This window comes from Saimiri boliviensis, chromosome 17 (assembly GCF_048565385.1).
Source record: "Saimiri boliviensis isolate mSaiBol1 chromosome 17, mSaiBol1.pri, whole genome shotgun sequence".
NCBI classification, from domain to species: domain Eukaryota; kingdom Metazoa; phylum Chordata; class Mammalia; order Primates; family Cebidae; genus Saimiri; species Saimiri boliviensis.
The window spans coordinates 31,068,935-31,083,431 of NC_133465.1; the positions used below are offsets into that span (position 1 = coordinate 31,068,935).

Sequence of the window (14,497 nt, forward strand, 5' to 3'; positions counted from 1 at the left end):
GTAAGTCAGCTCTTTCACACTAAGACCACATATACATGTGCATAATTTCTCACAAAATATAAACGAGCAGGCATTCCTTCTGCCAGGCACAAATGACTACATCACTATGTCACTAACTTCAGGATCCATGAACTTCAAAAACCTTTCATTCAACCTTCTATTATCTATTTAAGAAAGGAGAGTTTAAAAGAATGCTACTTTTATATTGCTGCTTCTTGAGAAGATGACAGGTTGAGTTGAAAAAGAATAGGGGCAGGTTAATTAACTCTAATTAACTGAAAATTTCAGGGCAAAATACATAGAGCTCTATCTACCTCTACTATTTTCCATTTACCCTTGTGCAGAAATGCTTTCCCTTTCTTTAATATCTTTTAAACATAAAAGACTGGAAAATTTTAAACATAGGATTTTTATAAAGTGTTTAAAACAGCCATTTTGCAGAGAATACATTTTGTCAAGCTTTAGTTTAGCAAAGTAAATGCTTAGGGAAAATACATTTTTCACTCCATGAATAATGCAGTTTTTTTTCTTTAGAGAAAACAATGTGACAACCAGGTCAACCTTTTACATTTTTCTTTGGAAAATAATTCCTGAACTTTGAAGCTCTAACAATATAGCTTCAAAAATTCAGAAGCACCTTATGATATGGTTTTTGCTTTGCTCTAGCAGAAATCCTCTGAAGTCTCAATCCCCAGCATAATGTCTCCCAGATGTCTCAACTAGTTGCCATGCCAACTAAAGCAGCTTAAATTAAATGAGGGCCTGAAAAGGCACCTGCATCACTCCAGGTCTGTTGCACATTAAATAAAGCTCTCTTGACAGGGACTCAGAGGTGCCATTAACTTGAACAGCATCTATCTGATTATTGTTTCTAAGAAATTTAATGAAGGTCTCCAAACAAGAGTGAAAACAGGGTGCTCTTTCCCTCTCCTGTCTTTCTAAATGGGACAGCCACTCCAACAGCTGGTGTACCCACTGGGTCAATGAATTTGCTATAGCCCTTTAAGTTACCATTGGATGAAGATAAACTACAGGACTAAAGTTAAGGCTTTCAGGAGAATATGAGCAGATTAACCATCTCTGCTATTTAAACATGCCATTAAAAATATGATTGTTAAAAACACACTGTGCATGGTATGCCAACCTCAAAGTGATTCGAACAGCCCTACTATAAAACAAATTGCTGCTGATTGCAGCAATTAGTTAAGCAGCTCAATGAAATATGGATTTCAAATGTACTGATTGGCTTAAAAAAAAAACCTGAATGATGCAATGTACTGGCGGTGGAGTTGGGGGAGGGAGGTAGCTCTGATATCTCAGGTGTCCAAGAGAAAACAATGAATCTGTATTGTTTTAAAGAGTTAATTTTTAAAAGCTTCTTTACTGCTTTCTCACGTTAGTCACTGGAGAACATCACTTAAAAGAAAATTTGAACTAGAGAGGTTATATTCTTTACCCAAGGTTACAAATTTGAACTAGAGAGGTTATATTCTTTACCCAAGGTTACAATGCCAGTCAGTAAAAAGCCAAGACTAGCTCAGGTTTCTCTAGTGCTCTTTTCATTCCCACCGAGCTGTTTCCCGAGGAAACTTGCCTTTACAGGTCTGCTATTCCAATTTCTTAGCCAAATATCACCACCATATGCAGGTTACAATCAAATACAAAACAGCTGAATTACTCTTAATTATGGGCTATGAGGAAAAGAAAAGGAGAAAGGATGTTAATGTTTATTTGAAGCTACTATGTGCCCCTGCATATGTGATCTCATTTAATCCTCATAACACCTACTTTATAACTACTGTATTTCCAGTTAAGAAATAAGCACACTGAGGCTGGGAGAGGCTAAGCTGCTCTACACAGTTTAGTTTCAAATCTAGATTGTAATGATTCTAGTCTGACCCTTTCCATGAAGTTGCATTACCTCAATTTGTTTACTATTAAGAGAAAATGAAATACATGAGACTGCCATTACTTGAATGTTGCAAAAACCAGGCTTCAAGCAAAATCAGAAAATCAATATTGTATTACATAATGTAGTATTCCTTCCTTTGCCATGTTTTTTTCCAAGTGAGAAGTCACTGCGCTGTCTTCATTCTTCAATAAATTTTGAATAGCAGCATGTACAAGATGCCAATCTAGGTATTAGAAATGCAGTGGCGTACAAGACAGCCCACTGCTTTCACTGAGAAACTCAACAGCCTAACAAGGGAGATAGACAATTAAACAAAGCAACTGCAATTCACTCAAAGATTACAATACTGTTACAGCTATTCATCTCATAAAGCTCCTTACGTTCTGCTTTTGAACTGAATAAGCCAGACTTGCCATCATGGAGCCACCAGAAATAAGAGCAACAAACTTGCACAACAAAGATATATTGTTCTAAACAGATAAATCTCTAAATTATTAGAATTACTAATTTCCAAAAACTAGAGATTTCAACACGTGAGAAACTGTCAACAAAAAGCTTTCTTCAGCACCTACAAATTTCTGAATTAGATGTACAAACTAATTGGCAATTTATCTGTACTGTATAGAAAACATACACTCATATTTGGTTTCATAAAATGGTTCATCCTGAAAAAAATTTCTTTAAGCCAGACACAGTGGCTCACACCTGTAATCCCAGCACTTTGGGAGGCCAAGGCAGGAAAATTGCTTATGGTCAGGCATTCAAGACCAGCCTGGGCAGCATAAAGAGATCCTGTCTCTACAAAAAAATGTAAAAATTAGCTGGGTGTGGTAGGGTGTGCCTGTATTCCCAGCTACTTGTGCCTGAGGTGAAAGGAGTTTGAGGCTGCAGTGAGCCCTGATTGCCACTGTACTCTAGCCTTGGTGACACAGCAAGACCCTGTTTCAAAAAATATATTTTTTTAAATAAGCATGAAAACTAACACAAATAAAATGAGCATATATTAAGTGCTCACTATGTGCCAGACACTTCTTTAAGTACCTTATATGAACTATTTCAATGAATCCTCACAAAACAAGTAGCAGGTTATGCTAAAGAATGAAGTTTTCTCTTTTTGAGGTTTAGTCTTTCATTTTGGAAGAAAATGAATCCAAAGACACATGAAGTACCTGCTCAATCCACTTAAGTACTTTTACTCATTTCTTCCAGCACCTGAATTTTAGTCTTAGTTCTGTCACTGGCAGAACACAACCACAAATAAGAAATAATCCCACAGTTGCAGACGATTTATCTCAGTTTGCTGAAAAGTATTTTTTTTTTTTTTTTTTGAAATGGAGTTTCACTCGTTACCCAGGCTGGAGTGCAATGGCGCGATCTCGGCTCACCGCAACCTCCGCCTCCTGGGTTCGGGCAATTCTCCTGCCTCAGCCTCCTGAGTAGTTGGGATTACAGGCACACACCACCATGCCCAGCTAATTTTTTATATTTTTAGTAGAGATGGGGTTTCACCATGTTGACCAGGATGGTCTCGATCTCTTGACCTCGTGATCCACCCTCCTCGGCCTCCCAAAGTGCTGGGATTACAGGTGTGAGCCACCGTGAAAAGTATTTCTGAGCCAACTTCGTGCCACCTTTAATATAGGTAACATACATAGGTCACCTCATTTAATCCTCATAACAACTTGTGGCTATTTCCACATAACAAGTTTAAACTGCTAGTGAAGAAATGTCTGGCTGACAGGACAAAAGATGATATCCTTTTGGCCAATGACTGAAAAGTGAAAAGGTTAAAAAAATCAAGAGGCAAATTTTGCCCCCTCACCCTCTTTGTCTCAGTGTCTCCTTCCACCTCCTGAGTATTCACTTCCTTCAAGTCTTTTTCCTCTTACCCTTCTTTAGTCAAATTGTAAAAATAATCTTGACAATACAAGAAACATTTGGCCGGGCGCGGTGGCTCAAGCCTGTAATCCCAGCACTTTGGGAGGCCGAGGCGGGTGGATCACGAGGTCAAGAGATCGAGACCATCCTGGTCAACAAGGTGAAACCCCGTCTCTACTAAAAACACAAAAAATTAGCTGGGCATGGTGGCGCGTGCTTGTAATCTCAGCTACTCAGGAGGCTGAGGCAGGAGAATTGCCTGAACCCAGGAGGCGGAGGTAGCGGTGAGCCGAGATCGCGCCATTGCACTCCAGCCTGGGTAACAAGAGCGAAACTCCGTCTCAAAAAAAAAAAAAAAAAAAAGAAACATTTTCCCTGTACTTATGAATCATATATGCTTAAATAGCTTCATATCCCCTTGTATTTATTTGAGTGCATGAGAACTAAAAAGTTAGCATATATGTGTGTGTATGTATAAATGTTTATCTGCATGTGTTTAAAAGAGAAAATGAACTCCTGGCTACTTTTTTGTGTGTGGTGGGGTACTGGGCCTGGACTAGCAGCCTTTTCCAGATTTCTTTTTTAAAGTCTAAACTAGATATTGCTGGAAATATAGGAGAGGCCTTTGATGGGAGATCAAAGTTAAAAATGTAAGTTTGGAAATCATTAGGTACAATAAAAAATAATTAACAATTTCTACTTTCTACTAAATGAAATACTTTCTACTAAATGAAATAATTAACAATTTCTACTTTCTATTAAATGAAATATGCCACAATGAGGTATTTATTTGCATTTGGTTACCATCTTCTTTTTTTTTTTTTTTTTTTTTTTGAGACGGAGTTTCACTTTTGTTACCCAGGCTGGAGTGCAATGGCGCGATCTCGGCTCACCGCAACCTCCGCCTCCTGGGTTCAGGCAATTCTCCTGCCTTAACCTCCTGAGTAGCTGGGATTACAGGCACGCGCCACCATGCCCAGCTAATGTTTTATATTTTTAGTAGAGACGAGGTTTCACCATGTTGACCAGGATGGTCTCGATCTCTTGACCTTGTGATCTACCTGCCTCGGCCTCCCAAAGTGCTGGGATTACAGGCTTGAGCCACCATGCCCGGCTACCATCTTCTTTTTATTAGTTTATCTTTAAAAACTTTTTTTCCTTTTCTTTCCTCCTTTTATTTAAAAAAACTGGTTATTAAAATTATGGAATTGTGTCACCATTAATGGGTTTTTAATTCAACTTTATCAACATGACACTCTTCAGAATAATGCAATCAGTGTCAGCAGCTGAATTGTTCGTTCATAGTGCCCAAATATAATAAGCAGAACATCCTGCTAGATTCCCACAAAGTTTGTCGAGGAAGAAAATGTTTTCATGGAGGACAGAATTTGAGGCAAGAAAAAGCAAGAAATAAGACATCTTCTGAAGATCAAGGAAATTAGGTAAGAACATATTAGAGATCTCAAAAAGGCAAAGAACAGAGAGGAATGCTTAGAATTAAAAATAAGCCTGCACAATTTTCTCTGATGCAAAAAAGATTATGGGCAAGACCAGGAAACTAATCTAGAGCCTCGTAGCCAACTACACCTCAGTGATAAGCCTCTCCTGACCTCTTGCTCCAATTAAAGCAGATCTGTACCATGATCAATATTTGTTTAACCCATCTCTATGATGCTGCATCTATTTTAGGAAGTAATTTAAGAATGTATGATAATCAGCCCCACACCAGAAATCTTGACTACTCCCAACTGTCAGAGGTAATTCTTCAAAAAAGCTACACGGTCATCACAGAAACAAAAGCTGACATCAAACTCTGACCTTCAATTATAAATAAGATGATTGAGTATGTTTCTGTTTTTAGGACGTCATGATTACTCAGGCAGTCTCAGAGGCTGCAGGACTGGTGCCAACAACATCTTTGTTTAACCATCATCATTAGCATCAATAAATACTGACTGGGTACTAAGTGTGTGTAGAGAGCATGTTAACTCATTGACAAGACATGGAAAAAGGATGTATGAATGCAAGGCAACAGCCAAGAGGTTGGAAAAAGACTGACAACTGACATTGACTTGTAAAAATCAAGAAGAGAGGACAATAAGGCACAAAAAGATTTTAATATGAATGAACAAAGAAGCTTGACTGAAAAGCAGCTGAAATTTACAATTTTCTGTGTTAGGTATCCAGCTTTAAATTTATTTTCCCTTACCTACTCCTAATTACTGTAAGAAGTTAAGTCTCATTATGGGTTTCCATTATACAGATGAGCAAAGAGATTTAGAGAAGAAACTAGTCAAAGGTCCTAGCTAGTGTGCAGCAGAGGTGGCACTAGATCACAGCCCTTGTTCTTGTACTCCGTCCTTCAAAAGATGAAGTAAACTTCAAAAATAGAAAATTAAAGAAAGAGATAAGAACAAAACAATTCTACTTCAGAAGGGAGAAGGCCTGGAAATTGATTTTTTAAATGAGGAGTTAACAGGTTCAGCAGTGGGAGGCAGTACGATGTAGGCTTTGCAATCAAAATGGCCAGGGTTAGAATCTTGACTCTGCCACTTCATAGCCTGATAACATTAGGCAATTTAAATAACTTATCTGAGTCTGTTCCTGCACTTATAAAATAGGTACAGGGACACCTATTATACAGGGTTACTGCTACGATTTAGAATCACATATAAATGCCTTGCACACAGGAATTTGGTGGTAGCTGCTATCATTGTCGTCATCATCATCGTTAAATGAGGGAGGAGGGAAAATGAGTTTTTTAAAAACATCAATACATGCTGAGTGGTGTGCCAAATGTCCAAATGAACACATTAATTCATTTATTCCTTAAAATAACTCTGTCAGAATATCATCTCCATTATCACTGAGGAAACAGAGGCTTAGGGAGGAGTATCAAATAACATTTTGAAGGTCAAAAAGCTAGTAAGTGGAGAAAAAAATCAGGATTTGAACTCAGGGGCTGGCTGATATCAAAGTCCATGGCCTTTTTCAAAATGTATGATTGTGCCTCTATTACTTCCCAACATTTCTCCCCAGGGAAAAAAAAAAAAAGCAAAACATTATAAGGAACAACAAAACTGGCAACTACTCAAAAAAACTCCTTTCGGCTGGGTGTGGTGGCTCATACCTGTAATCCCAGAACTTTGGGAGGCTGAAGTAGGCAGATCACCTGAGGTCAGGAGTTCAAGACCAGCCTGGCCAACATGATGAAACCCTGTATCTACTAAAAAATACAAAAATTAGCCAGGTGTGGTTGTAAGCACTGTAATCTGTTACTCAGAAGGCTGAGGCAGGAGAATCATTGGAACTCTGGAGGCGGAGGCTGCAGTGAGCCAAGATCATGACACTGCACTCTAGCCTGGGCAACAAAGTAAGGATCTGTCTCAAAAAAAAAAAAGAAGAAAAAAAAAAACCCTCCTTCTTTAAGGCACTGTGACCTCAAAAGGAAATACAAGGTAATCTCAAAAGGATATCACCACTGAAGGAGAAAAACTTTATTCACTTTTTATTAATGTGGTCTCATGCAGGGTTTTAAACCTTCAGGGTTTTTGGCATCAAAAAACATGTCCGTGACAGTCACATTCTTTTAGAGTTTACTCATTCACTTATGTAAGGACAAAAAGCCCTTTCTTAGACCAAGAAAGGTTTTGTACAGGACATATTATTTTTGACAGATGGGAACTTGAGGGAGATTTTGGACAGATGGGAAATTGAGGGAACAATTAAACATACTAGTTTCTGTGAGACCTCTGAGAATCTCCACTAGGGTAACTCCTGGTTTTGGTAAAGGGTTAGTAACCTGAAGGGTTTCTTAGTCTTGAACTCAGCATGGTAAATATTATTCATCAAATTAATATTATTCACATTTAACCCTAACTACAGAAAAAGATTAATATCCTATAACTGATTAACAGTCCTCATATCCCCCCAAAAGCAAAGCACATATTATAAACCCCAAAACTTTGCTTGTTTATGCAAATCATATTTTCTTTGGGGAAAAAAATAATGCCACTTCAACCTGATCCTCTTTTTTACCATCTGGTTTTCTTGCCACCTCTAAATAACGTATCAGTACGAAGAAAACTATCAATTAAACACGTAACTTTTAAACCAACTGCCAAAGGTACAATTCAATATTCTTAATATTTAATAATGACAGGCACAGAATATGCAGAGAACAAAACAATACAAGCAGCACATAATTAAACTGTACTCTGGCTAAAATCCAGATTGTGCTAGTGTGCTATAGGTCTATTAAGTTTCCTGAGGTACTGCTCTCAAACAAATTGGGTTGAAAGCAGGAGACTCAGCTGGTCTATGAAGTGTCTAAAAGCCCCACTGATTCCCCATATCCTCCAATTATGGCAAGTCTGATATATTTAGTGGCTTCTGAGATCTCTAGGTCTCCACCTAACACATGCCTCCTGGAGTCTAGCAACCTTAAAAAATAAAGCCAAAACAGTGGGACATGACAAAAAAGATCAAATAAATACAGTCCCCAAAGCGTCACTAGACTCTCACCTGAATTAAATATGTCAAGAGGCTAATAATCATAAGGTTAACCAGAAGGTTAAGCAGTTCAGAAGAATGATAATGGGGTTACCAGGCTTTTCAGAAGCTCAAATTAAGTGTGGCTTTGTTGTTATTCAATATTACCCTCTAACAGTTGGGAGCACTGACAGCATTTCATTCCCACCAGCTGGGAAGTTTTAGAGATATATTTATCTTTTAATGGAGAAGTGAAAAGGCTAGATTCAACCTTTAGATTTTTGGTGTGGGGGGGGCTTCACTTGGAACACAAGTGTTTCAAAGAGCTAGAGTGAACAAGTTGTTCCAACTATAGTGACTCTCTTCAAAGCAGAGGGGGAAAATGCAGCTGCTGAGTTCGAACTTTACATGATTCTTTAAAACAATCTCAGGATTTGCTATACACTAAAGCCTAAGTAATCTTTATGCAGACAGGAAGGCCTTTTAAATGAACTGAAAGAGAAATAAAGATATTTAATTGATTTATCTGAGTTGGGAAAAGAAAATAGAAACTCCAAATTATTTCCTAAAGAATGAGTATGGAAAGAAAGCTTTGGAAACCCTATTTTAATTCCTAAACTCTCTTTATTGATTTCAGCTAATGGAAACTTAATATACTACAGGGCATAGGAAGGTGAGTGGTTCTTGAGATCTCAGGCTGAAGGAGAAAATTATGTTGTATATGAATGGAGGTCAATTTTCCACCTTCCCATGTTCAGGCCTGCCAACATAGTCTATGACTTACATTTTTCACACCTTTCAGGAAAAAAAAAAAAAAAAAAAAGAGGAAAAATAAAGCTGATTCATTACACAGCATTTAGAGAGTCAATAAGAACTGGGAGAATTTACAAAGTATTATAAATAAACGCTTACTACTGACAAGGTGCTGTGCAAATATGTCATAATAAAGTACTGCTGAATAGGCACTTTTAATAACAGCTAACCATTCTGGACAGCTCAAGTTGTGTGTATGTGTGAAAAGTTGTGATACTGTCTTATGCAAAAAACTATCAGGTTCAAAAGCTTTTGCAATCTAGAGTTCAGAATGATAGTGGGCTGGCTTCCCTGCTCAACTGAAGTCTGAGAACATATTTAATGTTCCAAGTACAATGAGCTACTGATGCTGTATGATGTTTGAATGATGTGTTAAAAACTTTCAGATAGCAAAATAAAGATATTTAATTTGTTTATCTTAGTTGGGAAAAGAAAATAGAAATGTGTTGTATCAAATTATTTCCTACAGAATGAATATAGACAGAAAGCATTAGGAACCCTATTTTAATTCCTGAACTCTTTACTGATTTCAGGTAACAGAAACTTAATCATTCATTTTTCATTTAATATTGGACAGAAACTAAGGCTAAGCTAGATTATTAAAAAAAAGAAATCTTACAATATTAAATATTTATTGAGTAGGTCCCATTTTGGTCAAAGGCTCTACAATCCTTTAAGTTATCAGCTTTGGCCAGGCGCGATGGCTCAGGCCTGTAATCCCAGTATTTTGAGAAGCCAAGGCGGTGGATCACGAGGTCAGGAGATTGAGACCAACCTGGCCAACATGGTGAAACCCCGTCTCTACTAAAAATACAAAAATTAGCTGGGCATGGTGGCATGTGCCTGTAGTCCTAGCTACTCAGGGGGCTGAGGCAGATGAATTGCTTGAACCCAGGAGGTGGAGGTTGCAGTGAGCCAAGATTGCACCACTGCACCCCAGCATGGGCAACAGAGCCAGATTCCATCTTAAAAAATAAAATAAAATTAAAAAAAAGGTTGTCATCTTCAATGTGATATATATTGGAACAAATATGAGTCACGTGACTTTCCCAAAAGACACAGTAAATTTGTTTTAATAAACTGCAGTACCTAGATACCCAAGCATGGCCCCCTCAAGCCATAGATTCTCTTATACGACAGTTACACAAATGACAGTTAAAACATGCTTAGGCAATAACATGCTTAGGAACCTTAGGCATGAATTTTGAAATCTTGCCATTCCTGTTTGAAAAAAGAATCTACAGCCATAAATGTGTGAGACTTAATAAAATCTCTCTGCTCACATTTTTTTTTCTTCCAAAATCAGGTGCACAGAGGAAAGAAATTTCAACCTAGTACTCAGATATATAAAACTGGCTGATCTGAAATAAGAGTGAGGGCACTGAATAGTGTAGATAATGACAATCTGGTTTACAGATATGGTTGATTTCAAACAATGCTTTCCACATGAAAGAAAAATAGCAATGTGTCACAGAGATAATTGTGTTCTCTTGTAACAAATGGTCAGCCTTAAATCTAATCATCTTCTTTGTCACAAAAAGCATGGGAGTCTTTGCAACTAGAAAAAATCCGTGTGCTTCAATTAGAATCACTGACCTTTTCTGAGGCATGCCTGTGCTTCTCTACAGAAATCAATGGAATAAAAGGTCATGTTGTTAAAATGTTTGAATATGACAATCTCTTTCCCAGGCAAAGGCAAATTCTTTTTCTTTTTAAAGTAAGAAATTTGTTGTATAGAATGTCAAAAACTAAAACTACCTCAGTTGTAATTTAAAACTGACTTAAAAAAAAAATCCAATCACCAGAAAAAAAGAGAAAAGCTGGAAAACTGTCATTCTACATACTCTGTTATAGCCCAGAAGGTTCTATCTGATGAGTCTTTTTAACTAAGGCTATAACCATGTATGTAATAAAACAAGAAGAGCATTCTAGAGAAAATGATGTTATTTCGAACTTCAGCTCTCTACAAAGTGCTCTGGAGAAGGCAAAGCAAGCTCTGTGTCTGTGAAATGTAGTTGGTAGAGACTGGTGATTAATCTTCCATCATCATAACCCTCCAAATCAAATGCACATGTACACAAACCAGAGATTAAGAGCTGGGGAACAGAAGCCAAAATAACTGGAATAGTCATTGTTTTTTGGAATATAAAAAACCATATTTGAAAGAGGAGCCTCTATATAGATTAGGAACATTTTACCGCATCAATTTCTTCATTCATGAAGAGAAAGGGTGAATTCTTCAATTACCTCTTAATGCATTTAGAAAGTAAGGGATGAACATATCAGTCATATAAACTGCAATGTCTCTCTTAACTGCCCATACAATGAATATTAACACTTTCTCCAAAAGACAATGAGCCCTCAAATTAGACCCAAGTAACCATCCCATAACAAGTCTGAAAAATTTACTTCCATGTCCAGACAATTTGGTGTCAAATGTCCTTCTGCCCAATAGAATTTGAGAGCATTTACTCCAGTCTGATCTATTGTAAAGCTGCAGGAATAATGTCACTAAAACTTGAGAGCAGACTGCTACTAGCGTTATAAGCAACTGCAGCAGCATTATGAATGTAGAGCAAGTCTCTGAACGTATCAGTCTACATATGCTAGTCCTCACCTACCCAGTGTTACCCATCACCATTCTAGCTCATTTGTGGCTGGAGATTCTTTTTAGAGGGAGTTCTTTCCATGTGGCCCAAGCTGGAGGCTGGAGATTTTAAAAGACAAAGTTACTAAAAGAAACATTTCTGAAGAACAGAGAAGATTCAAAATTAACAGAGAACAAAAAATTTACAAGAATTTAGGAAAAGTTTATCAAAGAGTCTGTTTCTGAAAAGTACTGTTATAGGAGTTGTGAAGAGATAAAATAGTGGTCTATTTAAAAGGATTTCCCTCCTCTGTCTAGATATATGATACAACACAGTGCCTAATACACTTGTTCACAGTACCCACTTTCAACTTTTCACAGAATGAATATTCTATTATGCGCTTAGTTGTGCCATCTATTAGCACTGTTTCTGTTTCCTATTGTTAATTAGAAAAGCTATGCAAGGCCGGGCGCGGTGGCTCAAGCCTGTAATCCCAGCACTTTGGGAGGCCGAGGCGGGTGGATCACGAGGTCGAGAGATCGAGACCATCCCGGTCAACATGGTGAAACCCCGTCTCTACTAAAAATACTAAAAATTAGCTGGGCATGGTGGTGCGTGCCTGTAATCCCAGCTACTCAGGAGGCTGAGGCAGGAGAATTGCTTGAACCCAGGAGGCGGAGGTTGCGGTGAGCCGAGATCGCGCCATTGCACTCCAGCCTGGGTAACAAGAGCGAAACTCCGTCTCAAAAAAAAAAAAAAAAAAAAAAAAAAAAAAAAAAAAAAAAAAGAAAAGCTATGCAAAAAGGGTTACATGAACTCATGAACAGAAATCAGATATGGCTTAAAATTTTGTGGAAAAATGAGAATATTACTAGAAATCTTGAAAATATACTTTTCCTACTAATATGTAACTGTTCTTACATGAATTTATACATGAAAGACTACTGAATATGTTTTGTTCTATGAAAATTATTAAGTTGCAAGTAAGTCTTCCAAGTTCTTTTTGGGGGGGTGGGGTCGGAGAGGAGAGAAGGCACACAGGGCAGTTTTTTATCCATAAGAGAATTTGGTTAATATCTCTATTGTAAAATTGATTACTGTAGTACTATGATTATTTGAAAACTGTCTACCACCTCAAACCATGAATTCTTTAAAGGTAATGGCAACAACAATACTTTGTATTACCTGCTGGTACATCGTGGCTAAGGGTAAAGGTAGAAAGGGCCATGAAACAAACATTATCATGAAAAAACATCTGGGAAGATGTCAAGCATCATTCTGTTCTCCTTTCACAACAGTCACTGTCTCTCAGCTCCAAAAATCAGGTCCTTGTTACGGTGTTTTTTAAAAACTGTGGTAAAATGCACATAAAATTTATCATTTAATCATGTTTCAGTGTGCAATTCAGTGGTATTAAGCACATTCACAATGTTGTGCAACCATCAGCACTATCCATTTCCAGAACCTTTTCATTATCAAATAGAATCTCCTTGTTAAGTTTTTAAAGGACACTTCTGATTCTGTTATTTTTGACCACAAAAATCTTTCATTGGGGCCCAATGTCAACTGAATAAAGACCAAATTCCTTAGTTCAATATTCAAAATGCCCCATGACTTAGCCCCACCTAGTTTCTCATTATTTCTGCATGTCAAACTCTGGCTAACTAGATGATTTACCATTCCCTAATTATGCTCCTGATACTTACTCCCGCCATCTGGAATATCCATCCTCTTCGATGCACTGTCCAAATACTTATCCATCAATGCTCATCTGAAATGTCTTTTCTCCATACAGTTTCCTTACCATTTTTTCTGCCTGAAGTAATCTCTCCTTTTAAAGTCCCACACCACCTGACTATATTCTTTTGGCACATTCTACTACATGTTAGTTATCCCTTTACAACTTATCTTTCCCCCATTGACTGCAGTATCTTCCTTGAAGGAAAGCACTGAGAGACAGCAGAGCATGGTGGGTTGAGAGCACTCCTGGACCACTGAACTATACAATATGGGTTCAAATCACAGCTCTGTTATTTCTTTCTTTTTTTTTTTTTTTTTTTTTGAGACAGAGTTTCGCTCGTTTCCCAGGCTGGAGTGCAATGGCGTGATCTCGGCTCACCACAACCTCCGCCTCCTGGGTTCAAGCAATTCTCCTGCCTCAGCCTCCTGAGTAGCTGGGATTACAGGCACGTGCCACCATGCCCAACTAATTTTTTTTTTTTTGGTGAGACGGAGTTTTCACTCTTATTACCCAGGCTGGAGTGCGATGGCACAATCTCGGCTCACCGCAACCTCCGCCTCCTGGGTTCAGGCAATTCTAATTTTTTGTATTTTTAGTAGAGACGGGGTTTCACCATGTTGACCAGGATGGTCTCGATCTCTTGACCTCGTGATCCACCCACCTTGGCCTCCCAAAGTGTTGGGATTACAGGCTTGAGCCACCGCGCCCAGCTAAATCACAGCTCTGTTATTTCTAAATGACCTTGGACAAATTACTTACCTCTCTGAGCTATAGTTTCTTCATCTACAAATTGGAGATAGGAATAAAGTGTTTAGGATAGTGCCTGAACATTTTTTTTTTTTTTTTTTTTGAGACAAGAGTCTCACTTCGTTGCCAGGCGCCAGGCTGAAGTGCAGTGGCATGATCTCGGCTGACTGCAACCTCCACCTCCTGGGTTCAAGCAATTCTGCCTCAGCCTCCCAAGTAGCTGGGACTAAAGGCACATGCCACCACGCCCAGCTAATTTTTGTACTTTTAGTAGAGACAGGGTTTCACCATGTTGGCCAGGATGGTCTCAATCTCTTGACCTCATGA

At 38.1% G+C, this 14,497-nt stretch overlaps 1 protein-coding gene across 1 annotated transcript in view; it reads right to left on the reverse strand.

Moving 5' to 3' along the window:
• Positions 1-14,497, reverse strand: part of NLK (nemo like kinase) — a 169,657-nt gene that overhangs the window by 47,078 nt on the left and 108,082 nt on the right. The window lies entirely within an intron of this gene.